We start from the raw sequence: 24,362 nt of genomic DNA, 5'->3' as shown, positions 1-24,362 counted from the left end.
CTTAAAATTAATATTGCTTGTTATCTAGTTTCAAGGCAGGAATGGAATGGTATGCCTCAATTAAAGCTAACCACACAGAAAATATTAATGTAAATGCACAATGTTTTCGTGCTGCCAGGTCAGGTGCAACCCTAGTGTGACGGGGAAGAAGCTCCCCGCACTGACATCCACGCCCTCGGTGAGGCGCCGGGCAGCGCGGCTGGGCCGAGTCCTGGGGAAAGTGCCCAGCGGGAGCCGAGTCCGTGGGCCAAGGAGGCAGATGGGCGGGTGCGTGCGGCAGCGGGCACACCGGTCGCGGCAGGCATTAGGACCCGGGAGGAGGCGGACGGGAGACGCGGGGGGGGGCGGCACGTCCCGGGCGTGCCGGCTCAAAAGGGGGAGGGGCCGGAAGGGACGGGGACTGCCGGCATTACCTCTGTCCCCGCAGGCAACCTGGAGCGAGGGACTGGAGGAACCGGAAGACCGGAGGAGGAGAGCCGGACCCCGGCAGCCCAGACCCAGAGGGAGACCTCCCACCCCGGGGACCCGAGGACTGGGACAGGAGGCGGACGGCTCTGACCCCCCCACCCGAGGAGGACAGAGGGCCGGGCCCGCCAGAGGGCAAAACCCCGTTGCCGGTTCATGAGTGGGGCTGAGGGCGGGGAGCCCCTCACCGCTCACTGGCTGGGAGTAAGCCAGGGTGCAGCGGCTGCCGTCCCAGGGGCAGAGACAGAAGGGCAGAGACCCAGGGGAAGAGACTGAGGGTTAGAGGCGCAGGCGAGCGGAGAAACGGGGGACCCCGCAGTCCGGTCTGCTCGACTTCGCCACACCTAGGAATATTAGAGCACGTTTTCATTGAAAACACATCTCAGTAAAGACATTCATATAACTGGGGAATACAAGCACACAGCTGCTCTCTCCTTTTCAGTCTTGAAAGTGAAATCTCTAACAAATACTCTTAAGTCCTTCTAGCCCCCAGGGTGGAATTAGTGGACAAAAGATGGCAGAGGAGCCATCCTGATCTCCATAGCAATACATAATCTAATCATGCAGTCCCAAGAAATCCCAGAGTAAAACTACTATCATCTTGCCACAGAGACATCTTCTGAACTCTAAACGTTGGATCCATCCACAAGTAATTTAACTTCTGAATTACCAGTTCAACTATTGTTTTTATTTGCTGTTTCTGCCCTGCTTCTCGCCCCACCACCACCAAGAATAGCTTTTACCTCCTGTAAATGAGGAGGATAGGAAATAGGCATACATAGAATCTTTCCTCAGCTGCCTGAGCTAGGAACACTTCTCACATGGCTGGGTGCCACAAGTGTTTGAGACCTCTCTGGGTAAAAGTGCAGTCTGGAGAACACCTACATTTGTTACAATATTTATTGGCACCCCAGTGGTATGATAGTTGATGTTCACAGACATTACAAATGTTGAAGCTGTGGAAACAAAGAACATTCTTATTCTGCTGTATGTTCTGCCTGGGACAGTATGGCAAATAGTTAAAGTGGAAATCACATACACTAATTAGAATTTGTGAGGGGTATATTTGGAATAAAGGACTCAGACCAGTCAGAAAGATAGAGTGGAATAACCTCAGGAAGTCATTTCACAACTTTGAAAAAAAAGGTTAAACACACATGTCTTTTATAATATTGTACTTAAGAACTATTATGACACACTGTAATGGGGTGGTTGCCCCACACTAGTTGATAAGAGGTTAAAACACAGCCCTGGAAAAGGGCTGCCCTGGGCTATGATGATGAATGGCCAATCAGGGCCCAGCGGGCCTGTATAAAATATGGCTGGTTAGCGGGAGCTCAGACAGTCTCACTCTGGCTGAAGAGTAAGATAGACCAGGCTGTCTGCTAGTGACAGGTTCTTGGGAAAGAGCAGTGCTAGGGAAAGGCAGGAGGAGTTGGGGATCTCCAACCCAGCAAACTCCCAGACTGAAGGCTTGCTACCAAGGCCTAAGGTGATACTACGGCTGCGTAGGGGTAGCCAGGGTAGGAAAAGGCGGCAGGTCCAACCTCCCTTGCCAATGATGAATGGCCAAATTCTGACAAGTGGAGTCTGCCTCTAAGGAAAGGGGCTAGATGAAGAAGGTCACTGAAGCAAGATGGGCCTAGGGGCAAGGCCTAGGAGTAACTACAGGAGGGCAGTATCATGAGGGATGTGGCTTTGGGTCTATGAGGAATCCAGAGACTGAGGTGGTGGAGACAAAAAAAGGCAGGTAATGATGGGCAAAACACTGGCCAAAAAAGGGCACACTTAGTAGAGCAGTAGAGCTAATTCCCAGGACTGACCAATAGGAGATGCCATGTGGTGAGACAAACACATCACACATGCTTATATCATGTGTGTAATATTCAAACTGTTTGAGACAGGGCCTATTTTTCTATGTTTGTACAGCACCTAGCACAGTGAGGTCAGGCTTTATGACTGGGACTCTTTGTTACTGCATACAAATAAATTCAAAATGATAATGTACAGACTCTTACTTCTTGTTGTATTCTTCCTGCACTTCTCCTGACTCACCCTTGGCACAATGTAGAGACTCAGTATTTTTCAAAGTAGTCTCCCCTAAGAAGCTATCCCAGCTCTCATGTCTAGAAGACAAAGTACAGGTTAAAGCTGAAGTCTTTTTAAGTCAATGCAAATATTCCTATTGAGTGCAGTAGGCTTAGGATCTGACCCTAGGAGCACATTATCCTGCCCCGGGGGAATGGGAACTCCACAGGTTCTCACCCTAATGCATCCTTAATACTTTTTGGCTGGAGGAGACTGATTTGTGATTGTGGGCTGCTTAACTTTCCCCCAGCTGCATGCATAATTGGAAAGGTTAATCATGAGCAATTGAACCTTTAAGCCTCTTTTTTTTGTAGGAGGCCACTGAAGTGCCGCCAAGCCCCTACTGGCAGGAGAGTTTTATTTTTGGAGGCATCCTTCTCACTCTCCGACTGCAGGTATTTTCAATGTTAAGTGCTCAAAAACCTTGAGTCTGGATTTGAAATAATGATTTAAAAGATAATAAATCCCACTGCTCTTTGGTCTGTGTTTTGACTATGGATCTTTGGGGTCATGTAACTTGTCTCTGAACTCTGGGCATTCACTTCAGGTTCAAAATTAAGCTGTAAATGCATGCACATGTATTCAGGCTTCCCCAACAGGCTGCTCAGAGAAGGAATTTGCTAACCTTCAGATCCCAGGCCTAGGGTATGGATACTGTCATTTTCCCCCTCTTTTTCCTTCATGCCTTCTCTTTGATTGTCCCTCATCTCCCTGCTCTACCATGCCATTCACCACGCTTTCATTTGTTCCATATTTTTCCTCCTCAGTTTCCTACTCCTTCTATTCTTCTCTGTCTCAACTCCCATATTTTGCTTCCCTATTCCAATCAGCCTCTCTCCCTGAACCCACTGTCTACATCTTGCTTCATCCTGCTACCTGAAATGTTTAGTTTCTGTCTGCTCACCAATTCCTTTTTCCCCCTCCAAATTGCCTTAACACAGAACCCATCTTCATCACAGGATTTCTGTCCTATTAGAAATAATGAGATATGGCTATTTTGAGTAAAGGAAAAAGTTCATGAGAAATCAGCTGGTAGCTTATGAGACGGTTCAAGATCAAACGTGTAAAGTCCTGATTCTGTAGATGGGGAACCTAGGTAAATAAATGGTTGATCTATCCCTGACTTAAGTGAAGAATTTCTACTGCCTCCCTACCCTGTTTTTTTTTTAAACAAAAGATTTTCCCCAGAGTCCAGAAGGGAGACATAAAGTCAGCAATGGCCCTTTCCTTTTGCATCTCTATCTCTCCTCTCCCTTCTATCCTTCAAGAGCTGCTAGTTTCTATTCTCTTGCCTGTTGAGGGGGAAGTAATGGTTTCGCCTGGATAGATCATCTCATGTGATGAAGTGGGTTTTGCCCACAAAAGCTTTTGATTTTATATATATATATATATATATATATATATATAGTCTCTAAGGCCAGGGTCTCCAACCAGTTCTGAAGTAGTAGCCACTATAGTGGCTATTGCTATAGTGAACTAGCCACACTCAAGCAGCCAAATAGCCACACGTGGCTAGTGTGTTGGACACCACAGCTCTAAGGTATCACAGGGCTACTCATCAATTTTCTTTAGTTATTTCTCAATTCAATAGCATATTTGTTTCTCTGATCACTCCGACCCTTAGAAAGAACTATATTCATTCTTTCTAGGCCTGATTTGCGTTACCTTGAACTCTAAGGTCACTTTACACTGCCAGAGTGGTAAAAAGGGATCTTTGTGTAAATGAGTATTAAGCCCATGACCTTGACTGCTTACCGGACAATGGCCATTCAGCCTCAGCTTTCTTCAGAATAATGGACTGTAAATAATACAAATTAATGATTCAGAAGAGAATGAGCCTGCCTCCATCATATGACGTTTTGTACTCAAAAGCCAAACCGCTGCTTGCACTTTGCTAATTCTTAGCATTACAACCTGCGTTAATTACTCCAAGTGTTCTGCAGTCTTTGAATTTGTAGGGTTTTCTCCCTTATTAATGTTATTTATATAGTCATTGGGTTCTCAGATTTTATTAACACTCCTTTTCTTCTTGCTTTTTTATGGCCCACTGGTTGGCATCAAGGTTTTCTAGTATCCTTCAGAGAACATTATATTTCCTCCAACTATCAGATACCAAAAGTAATAAATCCATGATTTAAGTAGTTGTTCACCTTTATGGTGTATAAGGAAACAGGTTTACTTTGAATTTATGAACTGGTTCTCCTATTTATTATGGTATTTGATAGCAAATCAGTATTTCCTTTCCCTCCTACCCAAAATCCATAACATGTACTTATACCTACAATGCTAATTACTTTTCCTTGTTGTTTAGATTATTCTCCTCGAGAGGGAGATAAACCAGAAGGACAGGAAGGGATAGATAAATTCCCACAGGTAATAGTAATATAGGTGGGGCCTCCCTGGTCCAGCACCCTCAGGACCTGAGTGGTCCTGAACCATGGAGTTTGCTGAACCAGCGGTCAAGACTCCCCTCCTGGCTCTTGGCCCTGCTCCTTGCTGCCAACACCACTGCCCCCAACCCTGTGGAGCTGTGCTCTTGCCTGGGCTGGGCTGTTCTCCCAGCTGCTGGCCACGCTGCCTCTGATACACTCCTCACTATACTGGCCTGGCTGGGGCTGTGCTCCCATCTGGGGCTGAGCTCCTGACACCAGAACCAGCTGCAGGCTGTGCTCTTCACCACACTGGCTCCACTGCCACTGGGGCTGCGCTCTCCACTGCCAGCCCAATCCCTGAACTTGGCCAGCCAGGGCTCTCTGATCCAGCAATATCTGTGGTCCTCCCAGATCATGGATTTTGCCCGATCTGAAAGTCCCGGATTTTAGAGGTTTAACCTGTAGTTTCAAAAGCACAAAGAGTTATGCAAAAGGGCAAAGAAACTCATACTGAAAAGGAACAGGGTCAAATGTTCAGTCTGCTGCTCCATTTCCACAAAGTAAAAAAAAAAAAAAATCCCTTAATTATAGTTGCTAACATATAGACATATGCTTTGAATGATAGACTTGTTGCTTTTTCTAAATCTGCTTTTTCCCCTCTGCAGAAATATATAACTAGTGTCGGCTTAATAGATGCAGTTTTTATTTAAGTGATGTATGTAGATGCTTTTCTGTTGTTAATAATCAAATGTATTGAGTCAATAAGCCTTTTTTCCCCCTCCAGTATGTTTCTTCCTGTCTTGGATACATGACGTGTGGTGTACGCTCTAGCGAGTAACCCACTATTTAAATGTTTATTCACCATTACATTTTATAAAAAAAACAGCTCACCATTTTTAAAAATTTAGAATAAGCACATTTTCTGTCTGCCTGCTCTGGTTTTCTGCTAGGCTGGCTTAATACATTGATTTACACAGTGAGATGAGCTGGGAAACATATCTGAAATCTTATATTGGGCTGAATGTAGCAAACATCATGAAAAAGCACAAAATATGCAGAATCTGTCAATTTTCCACACTCATACACTATAAATGCTCTTGCCAGGAACTCAAAAATGGCAGAATGCAGATAAGAGTATTTTTAAAGTTATCTTTCAGTGTACAGCACAGTAATTAGTGACAGCTTAGTAATTATATACAGTATACAGTTACATGTCTTTATTTTAGATGGTATTGTGAAAAACCCTGAACAATTTTCGGTACTATTTTGTGCATTTATTAAAATTCTCATAAGTTATTATGGTATGCCAAGATGTGATTACTGTAGTTAGGTCTCTTTTAGCATCCAGGAGTGAGCAACGTACTTCTTCTTTTTTAATGACTCCTTTTAAGTAGTAAACTGCAACCTACTGCTCCATTTTAAGTTACACATAATTAAAATGTTGCTAATATCTTAATAGGATCACATTCCTCTTCATAGTTGAGGACTGGGGTTGTACATATCTTAAAATCTAAATAACTAGAATCTTGCTGAATTGCCACCATGTCAATTATTGGCATTCAGAGGCTTTATCTTTCCTTTTTTTTTTTTTTTTTTCACTTTCCACCTTTCTGTTTTGATTCTTTGATTTGCTGCAAACCTCTACACCTCCAGTTGTGGAGTGTGTACCTACCCATCATGTAAAAACAATTGTGTAATGGCTCAACTTCAAATTTAGAAAAAAACAACGGTATTTTAAAACACTTTCATTCAGTGTCCACATTTACCTGTCTGGTAAAAACTAAATATACCTATGGCTAACATATCTGATTTAGGTAAGATGCATTTGTGGCTAAATAAGAACATAACTGGAGATGTTAGGGTGGGAGGGGGGGGGAGACATACACTGTGACTATACAATATGGGAGCGTCTAGACTGGCAAGATTTTGCGCAAAAGCTTGCCAGTTGTCTACACTGGCCACTTGAATTTGCTCAAGAGCACTGACGTTCTAATGTAAGAATTCAGTACTTTTTGGGCAAATACTTTGACGCTCCTGCTCAGGGATAAGCCCTCTTGCCAAGAATACTTGCGCAAGAGGGCCAGTGTAGACAGGTACCTTAATTTTTTGCACAAGAAAGCCCGATGGCTAAAATGGCCATCGGAGCTTTCTTGCGCAAAAGTGTGTCTATACTGGACATGGATGCTTTTGCGCAAAAGCACTTTTCCGTTAAAAGTATTTCTACAAAATCATGCTAGTGTAGACGCAGCCTATATGTCTAGACTGCATCACTCTTTCGAAAAGCTGAGATTTGAATTTCCTGTGCTTCATTTGCATAATGGCAGCCGTGTGTTCTTTCAAAAACGGGTATTTCAAAAGTGAAACTGCTGCCTAGATGCCGTTCCTTTGAAAAAACCCCTTTTTTTGAAAGATGCTGTACTCCTCATTTTTTTGAGGAGTACAGGATCTTTTAAAAAAGGTGTTTTTTTTTCAAAAAATACGTGTCTAGATGGCTGTTTCACTTTCAAAATACCTGTTTTCGAAAGAACGCACAGCTGCCATTATGCAAATGAAGTGTGGGAAATTCAAATCCCAGCTTCATTTGCAATTTCGATCTAATTTGCATCCCTCTTTCGAAAGAGGGATGTAGTTTAGACATGCACTATATGTGCTTTGATAAGGGAGTGCCAGAGCAAGTCTTAATCAGAATATCCATCACTTTCATGGAATCCTTAAATTGTAGGTCTTCTAAAGCTTTGATTTAATCTGAGGAATAGATTTTGGTCTGCATTATGCTGGAATGATTTCTTTCAGAAGGCAGTGGAATTACTATGGATTTACCGTTCATAACATGGTGCATAGTGTTATGTTTTCCTGTAATCCACATAAATATGAACATAAAATTGTTAGAGTGTTGTAATCTCTCATCCTAGCCTAGGCTAGCAGGCCACTCAGCTCAGCATACAGCCTCCAAAACAGATCACACTATAGCTTCAATCATTTATATAAGCACAAAAACTTTAGAAGAATGGAACACAAAGAGAAAGAAAAGAGCTTTCTACAGCTGTGTCCGACAATTGTCCTCTTGTCTCATCATAGCTTCAGACTTAAATCTGACCGTATGAGCATTCCACACTTTCTGTTGAAATGAGCACTTTCAGGAAGAGGCTATCAAGTCTTTCATGATGCTTGAGTGACTGACATCAGAACAGGCAATTGAAAAAGCGGCATGCCTGTTTGGAATTCTGTAATTTGCAACAATTCTGCATTAAAAGTGAAAGTGACAGAGTATCAAAAAGGTTTGAATATCTGGGTCTCAAGGCATCTGATGTCAAAGAATACTAGGAAATTAAAGATATTTGGAATATGGGTTACCTTGTTTAAAGCAGCATACTACTTTAGAAACCCAGCGAGGAATTACTATGAAAAACAAAGTGGAATCACACTTCTGACATCATTTGATATGAATTCTATCTGAAAGGTACATAAAGCAGCTAGAGTGAAAATGGATGTACTTTTTGAGGAATGAAAGGGTTTTTTCCCCCTCTTTTTTTAGTCTGGAATGATGTTGGCTGACCTGAGGAGGTAGGAGAGTTGTCAGGTTCAGGGTATGTTGTCAGTGCCGACCTAACTTGAATTTTACACATTTAAGTAAGTTACTTCACTCAAGTAAGTGCAGCCATGCCGTGAAATAATCTTTGGACTACATCCTCTGGGGTGCTGTACTCACTTGTGTGGTGCACTAAGGCTGCTGGGGAGGTTACATCCCACATTTCTCAGCACTACACTAAGTTGAACTGCTCTATGAATTCTTTAATTGTGGACTATGGAAAGACTTGTCTGTCTTCTGGGCACACACTAAATTTGCGAGAAGGCATTGGAATGGCACTAACTGGTACTAGCCTGTGTTCTGTGCCTGTGATACAGCATGGTCATGTTAGCAGCTGCTAAATTAGCTAACTTAAATTAAAAAGCACCACTGGACTTCTGTTAAGGAGTTTTATGTGTGGACAGACAACAGTTTGAGGAATGTTCTAATTTTAAATGGAATTAACTTTGCAATGAAGATAAGCCCTAAATAGAATTGTTGCATGTAATCTGGATGTCCAAACAGCCAGATGTGCAATGAGGCATGATGACATAGATGTATTCAAGAAAGGTAGGTGGTCTGCAAGGGAAGATTAGGAACAGGACCTATATGCGGTCCACTTTTTAGGTAGGGATTTACCTGCCATGTGCTTTCCTTGATGGGACTAGATAGGAACAGAGTGAACCCATTTCAGATTCTAAGCACATCTTACTGGGGAAAACCCCCCAGAAGTCTATTTTAAAAACTTTAAAATATTACCAAAAATACTTAGTCTCATTACTGATGAGTACGTGGATGCTTCCATATACAGTACAAAGATACAAAACTCATACTAGAAGTTCATTGGACATTCTGGTATCTTAGCATGTTACTGGAAAATGAATTCTTGTGTCTTAAGACTTCCAGGTGTGATCAAAAGGAACTGCTGAGAGGAAGGTGGAACAGTATTAAAGACATATGGTTCATTCAAAGCTGCAAGACACAGAAGCAAAAGACTTGAGGAAGTAGCAGCAAAACAATGTTGTTAAAGATTTCACTTCAAAATAAAATAACTAATCTGGGAAAAAGATTAGTCAGTGGAACTTTACATACAACCGACAGTATTATTTACAAGTGAGCCTGCTTAATTATATAGGAAATGCTAAAAGTGACATGCAAAATCAACAGGTGGGAGTTAAACTACCATTCTTGTGCTCTCTGGCTCAGACATGAACTTTAGCGATCATTCAGGTAATGAATACTTTTGAACACTTCTATTGAAAAGTACTATTTTTAGCCACTGTCTTTAAGATTGAGTCATTGTGAAGCCTTTGGCCATTATCTTTGAAAACTCATGGAGATCGGGAGAGATCCTGGATGATTGGAAAAAGGCAAATGTAGTGCCCATCTTTAAAAAGGGGAAGAAGGACAATCCAGGTCACTATAGACCAGTCAGCCTTACCTTAGTCCCCAGAAAAATCATGGAGAGGATCCATTTTGAAGCACTTGGAAGAGGGGAAAGTGATCAGGAATAGTCAACATGGATTCACAAAGGGCAAGTCGTGCCTGACCAATCTGATTAGCTTCTATGGTGAGGTAACTGGCTCTGTCGTTATGGGGAAGTCAATGGATGTGATATACCTTGACTTTAGCAAAGCTTATGATACAGTCTCCCACAATATTCTTGCCAGCAAGTTAAGGGAATATGGATTGGATGAATGGACTGTAAGATGGATAGAAAGCTGGCTAGACTGTCGGGCCCAACTGGTAGTAATCAATGGCTCGATATCAGGTTGATGGTTGGTTTATAGCGGAGTGCCCCAAGGATCTGTTCTAGGGCCAGTTTTGGTCAACATCTTTATTAATGACCTGGATGAGGGGATGGATTGCATCCCCTCAGCAAATTTGCAGATGATACTAAGCTAGGGGAGAGGTAGATATGCTGGAGGGCAGGGATAAGGTCCAGAGTGACCTGGACAGATTAGAGGATTGGACCAAAAGAAATCTGATGAGGTTCAACAAGGACAAGTGCAGAGTCCTTCACTTGGGATGGAAGAATTCCAAGCATTGTTACAGGCTGGGGACTGAATGGCTAAGTAGCATTTCAGCAGAAAAGTACCTGGGTATTACAGTGGTTGAGAAGCTGGATATGAGTCAACAGTGTGCCCTTGTAGCCAAGAGGGTTAATTGCATATTAGGGTGCATTAGGAGGAGCATTGCCAGCAGATCCAGAGAAGTGATTATTCCCCTTTATTCGGCTTTGGTGAGGCCACATCTAGAGTATTGTGTCCAGTTCTGGGCTCCCCACTATAGAAAGGATGTGGACGCATTGGGAAGGGTCCAGCAGAGGGTGACCAAAATGATTAGGGTGGAAAGCATGACCTATGAGGAGAGACTGAGGGATTTGGGTTTGTTTAGTCTACAGAAGAGAAGGGGGGGGGGGGGGGGAGGATTTGATAGCAGCCTTCAACTTCCTGAAGGGAGGTTCCAAAGAGGATGGAGAGAGACTGTTCACAGTAGTGATGGATGGCAGAACAAGGAGCAATGGTCTCAAGTTACAGTGGGAAAGGTCTAGGTTAGATATTAGGAAAAACTATTTACTTAGGAGGGTGGTGAAGCACTGAAATGGGTTACCTAGGGAGGTGGTGGAATCTCCATCCCTAAGAGGTTTTTAAGTCTTGGCTTGATGGAGCCCTGGCTGGGTTGATTTAGTTGGGATTGGTCCTGCCTTAGGCAGGGGGCTGGACCTGATGACCTCCTGAGGTCTCTTCCAGCTCTATGATTCTATGATTCTATGAACTCTTTTCTAGTTTAATCTCTGTTCCTCAATCTTCCTATCCCCCTTCCTCCCCAGGAATGTCCCTATTCATGCTCAAATTCATCTGACATAAATTGGGTAAGTTAGCCATAGCTATACCAGTTACGCAAATCTGGACACTAAAAAGAAGTGATTGAAAATATCTTTGTGTGGATTCTAAATTTAAAGATGAGCCATTAAGCAATTAAAAAACCTATTTTGGGTATGTGTACATTACAGTTGGAGGTGGAACTGTATCTGTGATGAGCATACCAGTGGTAGCTTTAGCTAGCATGCTAAAAATAGCAGTGAGGACATGGTGGCATGAGCTAGCATCACTGCTAGTTTGAACAGTCTACATGGAAGCCCATGCTGCTTCTGCCTTTCTGCTATTTTTAGCCATGTTCTCTAGATTAAAACTAGGGCAATATGTTGACCAGTGCTGCAATGACACCTCTGATTGTAGTGTAGATATGCCCTTTACAATGTATAAAGATGACCTCACATCTTTTTAGAAAAAAAAAAAGATGCTCTCAGATCAGTTATACATGATCAGTTATACACTGTATTAGGACTGGAGAATCTTGGTTTCCAATGTCTGCTTGGAAGACTTTGACAAAATCTTCAGAGGATAGGGATGTAGACCACTGAAAAGGCTGAATTATGCTCAGCTGCTCTCCCTATGCCATGCTGCATCGAAAACACTTCAAAAACATTTTGAGGCAGTTTTCACACATCATGGAGAATCAAAGTAAAGGGAACAAACAAAACATTTTACAGTCATATCTCAATATGTGTGTGTGGAGGTAACTATTGCATTGGAAGAGCATTACCCATCTGTTGGCAGTTTCATGAACAAATATAAGTAATGGTGGAGCAATTAGTGGGCTTGAAAAGCTCTGTGTTGGACTTTTCTGGAAGTTTACACAGCTGTTAGCCCAGGTTTTTTCCTCTCTGAACTGTCAGAAAATGAAGCTGCCATTATAGAGAAAACCAGTGATGTGGAAGGCAATAATACTTGGAAGATTTAATAATCCTTTGAAGACTTGAGCAGCCTCCACTAGAAAGAATGCAATAGCATAAAAGGGTATCTTTTATAGTGGATATTGCATCTCGGTAGAGTGGAGAAACCAGCCACTTTCTCCCTGTGGCCCTTTCCCTAGGGATGACTGAACTGGGGTGTTGTTTTGTGGCATTAGCGCCTCGAGGCATTCCCCACAGCAGTGCGCAGAACAGAAGTTATACCACCACCAGGCTTCATTCCATCCAAAAGGCTCCTCCTGTGCTAAGTAGCATAAGAAAAGTCAGAATTGGCCTGGGAAAGAGGCAGAGTGGACCAAGCAGTTTTTCCAGGCGCTGACTGTATTGGAAAGCTCATGTGGGGCATTGGTGCCTACAGAGCTCCCATTTCCCATTTCTCCTATGTAAGGCAAGAGCCCTACCAAGTGTTTGCTAGGTAAGATCTCTGCTTTCCCAGGTGGTGGAGATTGCAGAGTGCAGTGGTGGGAGTGAAACATTCACAGTAGCCATGATGAAACTGATCTCTCCTGAACCCTAAAGTCAATAGAAACCTTCACACTGGCTTCAGTAGGGACTGGATCAGGCCCCTACCAGGGAAAAAGAAAGAGACTAACAGAAAAGCAGTGTGAAAAAATGGTGGTGGGGAAAGAAGGAGTGATGGGAAAAGTAGGAGAAGTCGGAACAAACTAGAAATGGGGTAAAAAGAGGGTTAAATAAAAAGTGAATATGGACAGGGTTAAAATGAGTCAATTGGAAAGTTTTGGTGAAAAATTAAATGTAAAGGGAAATAGGGAAAAACAAAGTTTAGAGGGGAAACCCAAGAACATGTTTTACATTTCTGTAGGATAGTTTGTGAGCTCTCCTGTTTGTAAAGCACTGACCATACTTCGGTGTGCTTACACAACTAATAATTGCTGTCCATTACTTAGGGAGCCGAACTTGTACAGAATTTGGTGAACACAGTAATGAAGCAATGTTATGACTTATATTTCAGTAGGACCCATCTGTGAGAGCCTTATTGCTGATATAGATAATATGTGAGAAAAAGAATGTCATTTCAAAAAGCCTACTCTGGCTTCCCTTAGGCACTTTGTCACTGAATATTTAAACCATTCTTCTCTTCCTAGAGACAGCACTTTGAAGAAGGTAACTGATAAGGGGAAGAAGGGCTCTTTAATTTAGCACAGAAGTCTACCAGGAACCATTGTCTGGATGCTGAAGCCAGACAAACTCAAATTAGAAATTAGGCACAAAATTAACTGTGAGGGTGATTAACTGAAGAGCCTGAGGAGGGAGGGATCTGAGAGTGGTAGCAGGACAAGGATTCACACAGTGACAATGTGTTCAGAACAGCCCCCGCATTTTCCAGAAGAGTGCAACTTTCTCTTCCCACAGGAGGCTGTAGGGAGAGTGGGGGAGGGAAGGTCTGGATGAAGTGAGAGAGCAGGGGCTCATACAGTCAGCAATCCATGCTTTGTTAGGTATGAGCAAACAGTAGTATAATGCCTCAGTGGTATCAGTTACGGAGCTTCCCTTGCTTCACCCACTGTATCCTCCCCACTGTTGCTCGAGGCTACCTGAAGAATATCTTGGGAGGAATCCACGATTTGGCTCAGAACACTGGTCGGGTCTCCCCCCTATGATCACACACAGCTGGTCATGGGAGTGGCATGTTTACGGCGATGACCCAGACCATCTGTTTGCCTCCTTTGTCTTCTGGTACATCTGCCTCAGCAACTTTATTTTCACAAAACACTGTTGGGCGTCCCTGGCATATCCTTTCCCACCATGCCCTGTGTGATCTTGGCATAGGTACCCGCATTTCTTTTGCTGCTTCATAGTTTTGCCTGACAGATTCCTCTCCCCGCTCAGCAATGAAGTCCATGTCTCCTGCACACTCCATGCTGGTGCTCATTTGTGACCTTTGGCCTTCATGGTCATGTGTGCTGCCGAGGTATGCTGCCTGCTATGAGGTCTGCTTGCCATACTGGCCATGCAGGAAATGAAATTCAAATTTTCTCAGGATTTTCCTGTGACCATGGAGAGCAGCAGAGTTGAAAGTGCTGGCCAGAGTGGTTACACTGGGGCATTGTGGGATACCTCCTAGAGGCCAAGAATGTTGACATAGTGCTGCATCTTCATTGCCCTAAAGTTGACCATGCAAGGTCAAATTTACCATTACACTTTTTTTTTGGCTACGTCTACATTGGCCCCTTTTCCGGAAGGGGCATGGTAATTTTTGAAATCGCAATAGGGAAATGCGCGGGGGATTTAAATATCCCCCGCGGCATTTAAATAAAAATGTCCGCCGCTTTTTTCCGGCTTTTAGAAAAGCCGGAAAAGAGCGTCTACACTGGCCCCGATCCTCCGGAAAAGCACCCTTTTCCGGAGGATCTTATTCCTACTTAGTAACTAAATTGAGTAGTTACACATTTAGAAAAACAAGCAGTCCTGGGGGCATAGAGTCTCTTTCCTCTCCTTATATCAATTTCAAGCAGGTTTCCATCCATATGCATTTGAACATTTCTCTTAGGCTGATGCACATGTTAAGCATGTGCTTGCAGCAAAAAACAAGATTATTTAATGAAGGGTTGGAAGCTATCAACATGGAGCGTTCTGTTCAAATATTTCAATTTGGGTACGTCTAAATTACATGCCTCCGTCGACGGAGGCATGTAGATTAGCCAGCTCGGCAGAGGGAAATGAAGCCACGATTAAAATAATCGTGGCTTCATTTAAATTTAAATGGCTGCCCCGCTCTGCCGATCAGCTGTTTGTCGGCAGATCGGGGCAGTCTGGGCGCGATGCGCCGACAAAGAAGCCTTTCTTGATCGGCACAGGTATGCCTCGTGAAACCAGGTTTACCTGTGCCAATCAAGAAAGGCTTCTTTGTCAGCGCGTCGTATCCAGACTGCCCCGATCTGCCGACAAACAGCTGATCGGCCGAGCGGGGCAGCCATTTAAATTTAAATGAAGCCGCGATTATTTTAATCGCGGCTTCATTTCCCTCTGCCGATCTGGCTAATCTACATGCCTCCGTCGACAGAGGCATGTAATTTAGACGTACCCAAATTGAAATATTTGAACAGAACGCTCCATGTTGATAGCTTCCAACCCTTCATTAAATAATCTTGTTTTTTGCTGCAAGCACATGCTTAACATGTGCATCAGCCTAAGAGAAATGTTCAAATGCATATGGATGGAAACCTGCTTGAAATTGATATAAGGAGAGGAAAGAGAGTCTATGCCCCCAGGACTGCTTGTTTTTCTAAATGTGTAACTACTCAATTTACAATTCTGAAGATGGAGCTATTTTAGTTGGCTTATTTAGGTGTATCAAAATGAATTATGAAAGATGCAATAGCAGAGTGTAAGCAGATGAAAGAGTAGTGTTAAGTCCATGCTAAAATGCGATCATTGAGTTTCAAAGACACCCTGCAGCAGAATGGGAACTTACTTTGGAGGTAAAGGTGCTTTTTGGTATTTGTTTTTAAATTAGTTTTGGGTGTATTTGCTTCCTTGCTGCTGTGGCGTTTTTTGTTTGTGTATTTAATTTTTGGGAACGAGTGATTAAAAATGGCCTGTTCCAGAGAAGTTTATTAACATGTCTTAGAAGTGTTCTTGAAAAGAATTCAAAAAACAAACAGGTGGATGTTTGAACAAGTAACTTCCTATGTCATTTTTCAAAAGGACTTCACTAGTAAAGCATAAAGCATAATCTGAGCATTAAAAAGCAGCCTAAGATGTACTAGTGAACCTAACCTTTTGTATTTGCTACTTAAAATTAGCAAAATATAGTTAAATATTATTAAAACTACCAGTTTTTAATTGTTTAAAATCCACAGATGCCATGCCATGTCAGAGAGTGCAATAAGTTATATTTTAAATACAAATGTATTATTGTAACATGCCATTAAATGTAGTCAGTGCATATGTAAAATGCTTTTTATTTCAATAACAGCATTTTATGTAGTCTATGCATCCAGGAGGTAAGAAGCCCATAATTATGTTTTGCTAAATAGATTAACATGTACTGGGGCCATGATATTGATGGTTAGAGCAATACAGAGATAGACATCTAAGCCACTTTCCTACTCCTGTCTTTTAAGGTTCTTATATGTTTCATGCATATTTATTTCTTCAGCTGGTAATTACTCCAACTTTTGGATGAGATTCTGTCAAATCATAACACACATCCACACAGTTATTCTTTTCACTAAATATTAATGCACGCTTAAAAAAACAAAAGGAAACAAAACCTCCCTCTTAACCTGTCTGGAAATGCTGCTTATCCTTTGGGTCCGCTCACTGAGATGTCTTTTATAATCACAATGCAGAATAATATATATTTTGTTACAAAAGTAGATCTAATGCAGATTTCTCTAGATTCTGAGGATTCAGGCCATTAGAAAATTTCCCTGGGTTTCTGGAGGGAAGGCCACTGAAAATTTTTATATTCAGATACTAGAAACTCTTAAAACAAAAACAGAACAAAAAGCAACCTCCCTCCCACCAAAACCCCCAAAGAGCGTTCTATGAAACCCATTCTAACCCCATTTCCTTATTTTGTTCAGTGGAAAAAAGAAGTAGAACTCTACTTTAGCTAACTATGAAGGAGAAAAAACCCCTTGCCATGCTTACTAGAAATGTAACACTTTGTTCTTCATATTTTTTCTCGTACAAACCTGAATATTGCTTCTTATTGTTCAAGAAAAAGAAGTTAATTTTTAGTTCAAGTAACTGTGATAGCAATTTTCCTGCCCTGTCTATTGGAATGGGCAGATGTGTGGCTGGATTGGTTACCAGTACAAACACTTTTACTGTTGCTATTGCCATCTTATTATCTCCTTCTGAGACACCTAGCATTAACATCTCTCTATGCTTTTTATAGTTGGTTTCTTCACTCATGTCTACAGGGTGCTTTTTGATTGTTCATATAACTTGTCTTACAATATACTATTGCACATTTGACTTGTATGCTTCCCTGTACTGTGTAGTGCAAAAACACATTCATCACTTGGAGGGGATGTGACAAGGAACAAGGTATCTTTGTAGCATGTCACTTCAGTGGTTAGCCATCACCCATCTCTTTGAATAAGCTCCTTATGGCAGATAGTCAGGGAAGGGGGGGAGGGCCAGTAGGAAGAGCCAGGGAATAAGTGTTGTATTTAGTGTCCCGCCCCCCCTTCACCTAGTGTAAGATAGTTTCAACTTTAAAAAGTTTCATTAATTGTGTTCCTATTGGTACTAATTACTGTACTATTTGTATTACGGTAGCATCTATTACACCTGTGATCACTGCCAGTATGGCTGGTGCACCAGGAAATGAACCGGAGACTTTCACACCTTAAATTATGACCTGCAGTAACCTGTGCTGAGGAACCAAGGCTCATTAGAGGGGGATCTAATAGATTCATAACTTCTGTGGATCATGCACAATGAGGGGTTTATACATGTGTTCCAGTGGGTTAGCCTAGGCATTGTTCAAATATCTTACAAAGAGACAATCCCTGGAGATTGTACAATTGATGTGTAAGACTATAGCCACAAGCAGAAAAAAAAATGGAGACTACAAGTGAACGATGAGATTGTGACTCAATTTTAATTGACAAGGGTGTTATAAAACTATCTGGAGCTTTGGGGGGTAGCCGAGTTAGTCTGTTATAGAAAAGACAACAAATGGTCTGGTAGCACTTTATAGACTAACAAAACATGTAGATGGTATCACGAGCTTTCGTGGGTACAGCCCACTTCTTCTGAGTACATACATCCCAGTTCTTAGAAGAATAGCAGGTGAAGTATTTATTGGAAGCCAGCATCACAGTAGTCTTTGTTATGGTGAAATGTAGGTACCGGTACTCTGTAAGGAGATCTGTATGTCTGCTGAAAATGTGTTCATAAAGTCTGTAACAAGGCAGAAGTGACAAACAACATTTCTAGGGGACAAAAGATGTTCATTTATCCCTTTGTAAAGTGAGCATTAAAAGCCATTACAATGGAAGTCCTGTTTACATACAAAGTCAACAGAGGAAGCACAATCAACAGGAAAAACAATCAAAGGTTTGTTATTAAACTGTCCCTGAGGATGGACAATGAAATTTGGGGATGTATACAGAGAGCAAAGAAACATCCCTTTATCCTGTACCTGGGAATAAACAGTGCATTTACATTCATGAAAATCTTCCTTATCTGAAATGCTGCAAAGGATATTTGGGGTGAGTTACACTTGTTATAGACAGAAGATTAGCCTGTTAAGTTTAGTATCTTGCAAAAACCACTATATAATTTCTTTACTTGTATCACTTTCCATCCATAGTCTTTATTCACTTTGTCTTGAATCTTTCATAAACTTGTTCTTGTTTTCACTATAAATATGTCTGTGTAATTGTATTATACCAGGAACTGATCCAGAATTGAAATGTTCAATCTGGGATGTCCTTAGCACACCTAGTATTTCTGGGTATGTCTACACTACAAAGTTAGTTCGAACTAACGGACGTTAGTTCGAACTAACTTTAATAGGTGCTACACTAGCGCTCCGCTAGTTCGAATTTGAATCGAACTAGCGGAGCGCTTAGTTCGAACTAGGTAAACCTCATTTTACGAGGACTAACGCCTAGTTCGAACTAGCTAGTTCGAACTAAGGGCTGTGTAGCCCTTTAGTTCGAACTAGTGGGAGGCTAGCCCTCCCCAGGTTTCCCTGGTGGCCACTCTGGCCAACACCAGGGAAACTCTATGCCCCCCTCCCGGCCCCGGACCCCTTAAAGGGGCACGGGCTGGCTACGGTGCCCGTGCCAGGTGCAAGCCTGCCAGCACCCAGCTAGCAGACCCTGCATCTGGCACGGCACAGAGCCACCCACCCGATGCCCCCCAGCCCACCCCCTCTTGCCGGGACCAGGCTGGCGGCTCCCGGGAGCTTGCCCTGGACCGCAAGAGGCGGGCACCTTCCTGGGCTAGTGCGGACATCGTGGACCTCGTCCACGATCTCCGCACTAGGCACAGGAAAGTGGCTGTCTAGGGCAGGAGAGCTGCCAGCCTGGCCACCCAGGACCAGGTGTGCATGAAAATCAAGGGGGTCCACTGAGACCCCCGACACTGAGCCCTGAGCTTACAATGGCCGTACTGGGTCAGACCAAAGGTCCATCTAGCCCAGTAGCCTGTCTGCCGACAGCGGCCAACCCTAGGGACCCTGGAGGGGATGGACCGAAGATAATGACCAAGCCATTTGTCTCGTGCCATCCCTCTCCAGCCTTCCACAAACTTTGGGCAGGGACACCACTCCTACCCTCTGGCTAATAGGACTCCATGGACCCAACCTCCATGACTTGATCTCACTTCCCTTTAAACTCTGTTCTAGTTCTAGCCTTCACAGCCTCCTGCAGCAAGGAGTTCCACAGGTTAACTATTTGCTTTGTCAAGAACAACAACTTTCTCTTACTAGTTTCAAGCCTGCTACCCATTCCTTTCCTTTGGTGTCCTCTAGTCCTTCTTTATGGGAACTCAGGAAGAACTTTTCTGAATGCACCCTCTCCACCCAACCCCTGCTTTTAGAGACCTCTATCCTGTCCCCCCTCCGTCTCCTCTTTTCTAAGCTGAACAGTCCCAGTCTCTGTAGCCTCTCTTTATCTGGGACCTGTTCCCAACCCCTGATCATGTTAGTTGCCCTCCCCTCTCCCAGCCTTTCTCTTCCCCTCTCCCACCTCCTTTTCCCAGTGTCCCCCAGTTTTTTTCAATAAAGACAGAGTCAATGTTGGAAGAAACGTTATCTTTATTTTGTACATCAATAAGAAGAGGGGCTAGGGAAGGGTAAGTGGAAGGAGGTGAGGGAGGAATGGGGTACGAGCCCCCGATGGGGAGGACTGGGCTGGCTCTGCGGGCTTCTGGGGGTGGAAGCTCTCCTGCAGCCCCCCAATTACTCCCTCTCCCCAGATGGCAGCCTGCGGCAAGTGCAGCCGGGCTGATGGCCGAGTGGTGTGATGTGCCCAGTGTGGGCACTCAGGGCACTCCAAGCCAGAACTTCTTTGCAAGCGGGGCACCCCTTAGAACTGTGTGTCCGGGGTGGGGGTCGGGACCCTTTAAGCGCAGCCCTCGGCTAGCCTGAGACAGCATCTCCATGCTCTAAGTCCTCCTTTTATGCCCTGCCGGCACTGCTTCCGGCCATCCTTAAGCCCTGTTCAGAGTCCACTCAATGTGGACTTACTAGTTCGAACTAGCAAAACGCTAGTTCGAACTAGTTTTTAGTTCTAGACGCGTTAGTTCGAACTAGCTTAGTTCGAATTAACTAATTCGAACTAAGTTAGTTCGAACTAGCGCTGTAGTGTAGACGTACCCTCTGTGTGCCCAGTGGGTAAAGGCTACACACAATTGGCAAGTACTTCAAAGGAACTTTGGAACTGTCAAGGCACACCTATTGTTAATTGGCAAAGCAAACTGAAGGCTGGCAGAGTCCAGAGGAGAATGTTTGGGTGGCTAACAGGATAGGATGGTAGTGTTAGGAGCTGACACACCCTTTAAGCTCATGCAAATATACCTTTTACTGGATGCAGGGGAGGTAACAAGGTGACTCACAGTCCTGGGTACCCCGAGAACTATCCAAGATGATGCTGGTCATCAGAAAAGCCAGGACTTGTACCACACCAGAACACCGTCTTCCAGTTTTTTATTGGCATATCACCAGATAAGAGTTTTAAGGAGGAATTTTGAAGGAAGAAAATGAGGTGGCTTTGTAGATATTTATAGGAAGTTTTTCCTATGCTTGACTGCTCTCTTTTTCTCAAAGAGCTCCCAAGAGTGCTTCTGCTACCAGTAAAACTGTGCTTGTTTATGAATAACTGCTTCTCTTCGATGCATGCTTGTGTGGGAGGAGAGTTTAAGATCAAATCCCAGTTCAGAAAAACAACACCAATATGACAATTCCCGTTGCAGCACAGGTAGATGCCATTCTTTGTCAAACCCACACAAACCAAAACATTGTGAGACATCTAAATCTAAATATTTTGGAATTTTGTTCTGACAAAAAAGTCAACATGCAATCTGGGATAAAAACAAACATCAAAATAGCAATATTTCCTCTGGAACTCAAATTACACTATTTGGCCAGCTTGACAGAAAATAAAATCTTCTTTTAAAAATATTTTGAGCAAAAAGATCCTCACACATCCCTTTATGCCACCACATATGGAGTCTCTGGTGATGCTGGGAATAGCCTGGCCTTTTCAATTCTCTTTGTACCAAGATCTGGAGAAAGGTGGCATAAAGTCAGCTGTGCCAGCCTTCTATTATGTTGTACTGTATTTTCCTCATGCAAGAGAAACCCCCAGATTCCTTGTTGAATGTGATGGAACAGCCCCCAAGAAGTCTTCCCAGATGCTGTAAATTAGATTAGTGCATAATTAGAGCTGCTTGGGATTTTTTGTTTGATTAAACCCTGTTTTCTTTAGAAAAAGATGACTTGTCAAAATGAAACTGTGTGCTAGGAACTGTAGATTTGGATGAATATTTTGTTTTGAAACATGTTTGGAAAAATTCAGTGTTCAAATACTCTGTTTTTGATATTTTAAAACCAACATTCTTTATTAATTATAACAAAGATATTTTAAGAGCAAAATTGAAATAAAATGTTTCAGGTCAAATCATTTTTTTAAATGTTGGTTTGCAAAAAATTCGAGATTTTGACTTTTTTACAGATTGATATAAGAATAGTGATATTGGGTCAGATCAGTCCATCTAGCTCAGTATCCTCTCTTTGACAGTGTCCAGTGTCAGAGATTCCACAGGAAATGAACAGAAAAAGGAAATAATTGAGTGTCATATCTTTCAGTCTCAGCTTCTGGTAGATGAAATTTCAAGGACACCTGGAGCATGGGGTTGTGTCCCTGACCATCTTGACTAATAATCATCTATGGACCTGTCTTCCGTAGACTTATCTAGTTCTTTTTGAACCCAGTAATACTTTTAGTCTTCACAAAATCCTCTGGCCACAAGTTCACAGGCTGACTGTGCATTATGTGAAGAAGTACTTCCGCATGTTTTTTTAAAGCTACTGCCTACTAATTTCATCAAGTGAGCCCTTGTTTACACAGATCTCTGTCAGATCCCCCATCCCCCAACTTATTCTTTTTTTTTTCTAAGCTAAACAGTCCCAGTCTTTTCAAACTGTCCTCCAGTGGAGCTATTTCATATCCCTAATAATTTTTGTTTACCCTTTGGCTGTATCTAGACTGCATCCCTTTTCCATAAAAGGGATGCAAATTAGACACATCGCAATTGCAAATGAAGCGGGGATTTAAATCAGCCCCACTTCATTTGCATAAACATGGCTGCCGCTTTTTTCTGGCTCGGAGCTTTGCCGGAAAAAAGCGCCAGTCTAGACACGGATCTTTTGGAAAATAAAGCCTTTTCCGAAAGATCCCTTATGCCTCTTAAAATAAAGAATCTTTCGGAAAAGGCTTTATTTTCCAAAAGATCTGTGTCTAGACTGGCGCTTTTTTCTGGAAAAGCTCCGAGCTGGAAAAAAGCGGCAGCCATGTTTATGCAAATGAAGCGGGAGGGATTTAAATCCCTGCTTCATTTGCAATTGCGATGTGTCTAATTTGCATCCCTTTTATGGAAAAGGGATGCAGTCTAGACACAGCCTTTGTGTATCTTTTCCAATTCTAATATCTCTTTTGAGATGGGGTAACAAGAACTTCACACGGTATTAAAGAGGTGGGTATGCCACGGACTTATAAAGTGGCATTATGATATTTTCTGTTATATCTATCCTTTTTTTCCTCATGGTTCATAATGTTGTTACGTTTTTTGACTGCTACAGCACATAGCTCTTTGAAAACATCTGCTCAATCTATGACACCAAAAATTTTATTGAGTGGTGTTGCCGGCAAGAATGAGTCTCAGGTCTGACACTGGGTTCTCAAAGTACAAAAAACACTACACAGGTATGTCAAACACAAGCAGTTTATTTCCTGACAGCTATCAGCTCTGCCCCTTAACTAAAAGAACAACATGATAGGAAAAGTGGCATTTCTTACATCCCTTCAGCTAGCCGGAAACCCCATTTCGGCTCTGGATGAAGTGAGAGACTGTCTCAGCTTCCGAGGTGCCAGTACCCAAAGCCCATCGGTGAGGTCCAAATTGCTGTGCTCTGGTGCAGCTTTAAATACTGTGTCTCTACCTTGTTTGTGGCAGTTTGGAAATTTCCGGGGGTTACTCATTTCTTGTTACAGTATGGCTCAGCTGTACTGCTTGTCCTTTGACTTTGTTTATATGATCAGTACATTTAGGTAAACAAGATTGTTATGTTCCCACCCTTATCTACAATTCGTTCTTGCTACAATGGCATATGTTCCTAGAGGCTTGCTTCTGACTCATCAGTAATAGGGAAAAGGGTGGGGGAATGGCAAAGGGAAGAGAATGCAGGCCTCACCACCCCTATACTTCACATGTACAGAGTTCTTCCGCAATTGACCCCTACATTCTACCCCTGCGTGGTGGGGAACTGCACCTCACCCTGGTATGCCCCTTAAATAGGGTGTCAGCTGATCGAGGATGACCTGGTCATTTTGTTAAGGATGTGGATCTGATCCCACACCGTTTGCCATTTTGGCCTGAGCTTCTAGGGCAGAGGCATTGCACTGGGAGTAAACTGGGTGTATGATCATTCCAGGTAACAGGTGTAGTAGATACCACACATAAGCACCCCACATGATTAGTGAGTACCACAGTGGTCTGATTGAATAAAGCATTCATAACACACTCCCCCACTGTATCAATTTCTATTCTACAAGGATCCAGAATGTGGTGCTAAAAAGGACACATCTATTCATTCCGGGGCATTTACACAAGCGTGCCTCTCTTGGATGTCAGTCTCTAGCTCCCGATTAGCTTACAAGCTTGGATCCCGGGATGAGCCTCCATATTATGATTGGGATGCATAGAAGTGGTAGCGGTGTGTTCCTGATAGGTGATAGGTGTGGTCCATAGGTGCTTGTCTGGCGGTATAAAGCAAAAACAAAACAAAGAAAGATACGTAGCAGCAATTGTTTATAATGTCTTTGGTAAATTAGCTAGTTGG

The 24,362-nt window shown here is 42.9% G+C and overlaps 1 long non-coding RNA gene across 1 annotated transcript in view; it reads left to right on the top strand.

Annotated features, from left to right (window-relative positions):
• Nucleotides 1-241: 241 nt before the first annotated feature.
• LOC142820880 (uncharacterized) overlaps nt 242-24,362 on the top strand; it is a 38,043-nt gene continuing 13,922 nt past the window's right edge. Inside the window, exons 1-2 of the long non-coding RNA XR_012897835.2 lie at nt 242-1,114; nt 2,868-2,948. This is a non-coding gene — a long non-coding RNA (uncharacterized LOC142820880). The remainder of the gene's footprint in view (nt 1,115-2,867; nt 2,949-24,362) is intronic.

Source organism: Pelodiscus sinensis, chromosome 1 (assembly GCF_052426305.1).
Source record: "Pelodiscus sinensis isolate ZL-2025 chromosome 1, ASM5242630v1, whole genome shotgun sequence".
Classification (NCBI taxonomy): domain Eukaryota; kingdom Metazoa; phylum Chordata; order Testudines; family Trionychidae; genus Pelodiscus; species Pelodiscus sinensis.
Note: the sequence above shows the minus strand (reverse complement) of the source record. Positions and strands in the feature narration are given on the sequence as shown.